A 4,033-nucleotide genomic window follows, 5' to 3' on the forward strand; every position below is an offset into this window, starting at 1 on the left:
GTATTGATCGGTAACGAATAATGAAACGGGACGCAGAAGTGATCGTCCCATAGTTCTGCCATTATGACCGACACGGTCCACGAGCTTTGCATAATGGGCACCAGTATTCAATTAAATAACAAATAACTTCGAAACTTTCGAATTTATGAATATCTCGGCGCGTATTGAAATCTTTAAATGGCATAGATGACAATGTTTGAACCAACGATAATTGCCAAGTAACATTAAGTCAAGCGAATGTTAAGGACGATACATTTGGTATTTATTTATCATTAGCGTTTTCACGTCTACTATGAAAGCATAAAAAGTGTCATAAAACCGCAAAAAATGGAAAAAAAAAGAAAAACAATTTGTAGATAATTCGAAAGTATGTGGTCGCGTTAATCACAAGTTTCCTCGTGTTCATTGCAATTTGCAGCGTCGGTACTTGCTGAGTCACCGATGAGTGAGGCTCGAATATGAAGTATATTATCCGATTAGCTAACAATTTTAAACTGATCAATGTCTGCAGTATTGGCGCAATATGTAGCACTGTCGATATCGATCAAGCAAAGATCTTACCGATTCATGTATGCGAAAATTATACATACATAAAAAAGTATATATATACAAACACATTAACAGACACAGTTATAGTAACAACTGGATTGAGAGAGAAAGCTAAAGAGAAAAGTTTCGAGAGAGAAAATCGCATGGTCGTTCATGAATGATAATAAGCATGATAACCCAGATGATGATGACAATTACGCGAAAACAAAATACATATAAAAAGAGATGATGCCGAGGAACCGCATGGTCAATGGAGCATATAGAATAATAAATAATTCCTAAGTAATGACTAAAAGTAACACACTCTAAAGAGCGGTTGGGGCTTTCTTGTTGCCGAAATGAAAGTGAGCACACAAATAACTGTAATAAATCAAATGATAAGGACAATGACAGAAAATAAAGATGAGTGACAGACAGAGCGCAGTCCTATCGAACTGTATCGTCAGCGAAGGTTCATCGAGTCGCCGCTGCCCAGAGGCCGTCCTAGATTTTAAGTTAACAAAAACTTACGCTCGGGCCCGCATTTTCAGGTTTATCTTCATTCGTTTGTTTGTTTGTTTGTATATAATCTTTGCGAGAAAACAGGATACTAAGAGATAAAACTAAATATTTTGTCGATTTTCAACGGTCGTCGATTGAAACCTGCACGTAAGTTTTTCTAGAATATAGTTGTTTGATAACAACAGTCGTTCGGAAGTATATAAAAATGTAACAAATAAAGGAAGATAACGTAAATGTAGCCCGCGCGTAAGTATCTTCATTTTGCTGTTAGTGTGCCCGATCGTTTCCGAATATATTGTTCGGAAGTTGGTGGGCGCTGTTGTAAGCTGCTGATAAAACACCGTACGTCCATTTAAATAAAGCTTAATATAACGTAATAATATGAACATATCCTTCTCAGTTGTATTTATTTCTATGACGTTGTAGCATAATATACTTTAATGAAAAGTGGCTCTATAAACAATTGTAATTAAATCAAATAATGAAAAAAAAAGTGAGGATCAACGACAGACAGAGCGTTGGCTCATTAAACTGTGTCAGCAGCAAAGATAATCTATTAAATCGCTGATAGATTTTCGTTGATCTAATCAAGTTGACCTTCAAAACCTCTAGGCCTTTAGGAAGGTTTAAGCACAACATATATATACTGGGAAATTTTTGTCATAACCGAAAGGTCTGTAGCGAAAGCGTGGGTTGTGGCAACAAAATAGAGTACATGAAGATTGTCTCAAAAATCTGCAAAGACGCGATAGCTGCAAATAACCTATAAACCTTAAGCACCTAGTCAACTATAATAGCGCCTCTTATTTGAGCTAGTAGCCGTATTCTTCACATCCGCCTACTGCCCTAGAAGCGCGGTAGCACAACCCTATTTTTTGTCGTTGGCGCTGTAATGTGCTTTCGATGATACATTCTGATATCAATGCCCTTTTCTCGTTTATCATAACTTTTAGCATTATATTTACATATGCCGGTAGGTTTTTTCAGACTTCCGATAGCTCGAGCTTCTTTGAACTACACAGTATAGCATATTCTCTACAATGTGACGCAGTCTCAATAGGATACCTTAATCTTGTTAGAGCATATCTATCGAAAAAATTTTCCGCTCGGCCGAAAAGTCTTTCGCGAGGTTGTGGGCCGTAAAGGCAAACAACAATAATTTTAAAAGCCTGTAGGGCTGTAATAACTATAAGGCAGAAAATACATCACCGTATTGGTAGTGACGGAGAAATATATTTTATTATATTTTTTTTACAAGTTTCATTTCTTTACAATCAATCGCGTATCGCATCGTATTGTTATTATTTCTATTACGGCTACTAGTAATAGACGTTATTATCACAAAACATTACCAGGTGGATGACGCCATTTTTCCAATCATCTGAACAAAATAATCTCGTTCGAATCGTTTCATGTGTCTACTTCTTTTTCTACTATTTTTTTCCGTGTTATTATAGATAATTTATAATAATAAGATTTTGTTGTTAGCATCATTATCGTCATATTATCACTACATACAACTATCTGTCGTTGTTATTGTCCTTGTTGTTGTTAATAATAGTATGACCGTAGCAGTGTCTGTCATACATGCGCATGTGTGTTTAAGTGTATTTACAGATCACTGATATTGTTTGTGCATTATATATTGTTGTTCTTTCTATTGAACGCAAAATTGTCAATCTCGTTTTTGTTGTTTTGTCTATAATGTATAGTGTATGTTGCTGATGCTTATTGTCGTTCTTTGGATTGAGAGGTAGACGACAGACAACAGATATCGTAGAACGACGCCTTTCCGTTGTTCGTCCGTGGATTTCCCCTGCTGTCTATGGTAGTTATAAGCTCGTGCGGTTCGTAGGACTAGAATTAAAATCATGTGCTGATGATGGCACATGGCCGTGACGATATGTGTTTATGTAGAATATATTATTATTATTCTTCTTTAATATGTATAGCATGTATGTATACGTTTAGAAAGCAATGCTTGTGTTTATACTATTACATTGGCTCGTCGCGAATGGTCGTGCACCGAGATTTATTTGATCATTCGACTAACAACGTATTAAATTAGAACTTGTTACCTAGTTTGCTTTGGGAGATTACAAATGCATGGCAAAGCAAAAGAAGGCCAAAAATTGGACATGAACTTTGAAAGGGCTTTCTGCTAGTTTTCATTCGGTAATTTCGGTCAACCGTTGTCTTGTTTGGGCTTTCGTGGATGTTGAATCGACGCAAGACCATCTGAGATTCCAACTACGCGTCATAAGAGGTACATAAAATCGACGCAGATCTGTCTAAGAAATGTTGAGAAAACGCTTCTTACGCAATTCAACCCATCGTCGGAGGTATCGTTGAAATTTAACGAAGAAGACCAAAACATTTGTGAATCTTCAGTTATATAAAATTAGATTTTTACAAGGAGGCTTCAAAGCGAGCAAGGATCAACTGCTTTGTAACTATTTATTCCACCCAGTCTAAAGCTCAACGTTTATAAGAAAAGCAAAGGGCTTAACAAAAATACTCATTTTCAGATTCGCTTCAGACGAACAGCCCGCACAGCTTCTTTCACCACTATATTTGTAAAGAACAAAAGGACACAAAATACAGAGCCTTTTTGTGTGCGCCTATGTTCAGCCGTATCTCGATCTGGATGTTCTCGCAATGCCCCAAAAAAATAAGTACTACAAGTCATAAACTTTCGGTTAAAAAAGTACGAACGCACTAGTATTACCGTTACTGTCATCGTACTGCGTAATGCATCTTTGTAAAGAAACTATGAAAGAAATGTAGCGTTACACAACGGCTGAAAGTAATTCTTCATATATTACTACACTCAAAGCAGACCTTACTTACGTAAAAAAGAATAAATATTTTACTAATACTACTCATGCATCAACTGAAACACCCTGTACATTTTCAATTTTTGCTAACACCTGCGACAGCACCCTGCATTGATCCATACATATGTTAATATTGTACAATCTAT

At 36.3% G+C, this 4,033-nt stretch overlaps 1 long non-coding RNA gene across 1 annotated transcript in view; it reads right to left on the minus strand.

Annotated features, from left to right (window-relative positions):
- LOC111255626 (uncharacterized) overlaps positions 1-4,033 on the minus strand; it is an 18,003-nt gene that overhangs the window by 10,771 nt on the left and 3,199 nt on the right. The window lies entirely within an intron of this gene.

This window comes from Varroa destructor, unplaced genomic scaffold, assembly GCF_002443255.2.
Source record: "Varroa destructor unplaced genomic scaffold, Vdes_3.0 BEIS01000001.1, whole genome shotgun sequence".
In the NCBI taxonomy this organism is placed as follows: Eukaryota; Metazoa; Arthropoda; class Arachnida; order Mesostigmata; family Varroidae; genus Varroa; species Varroa destructor.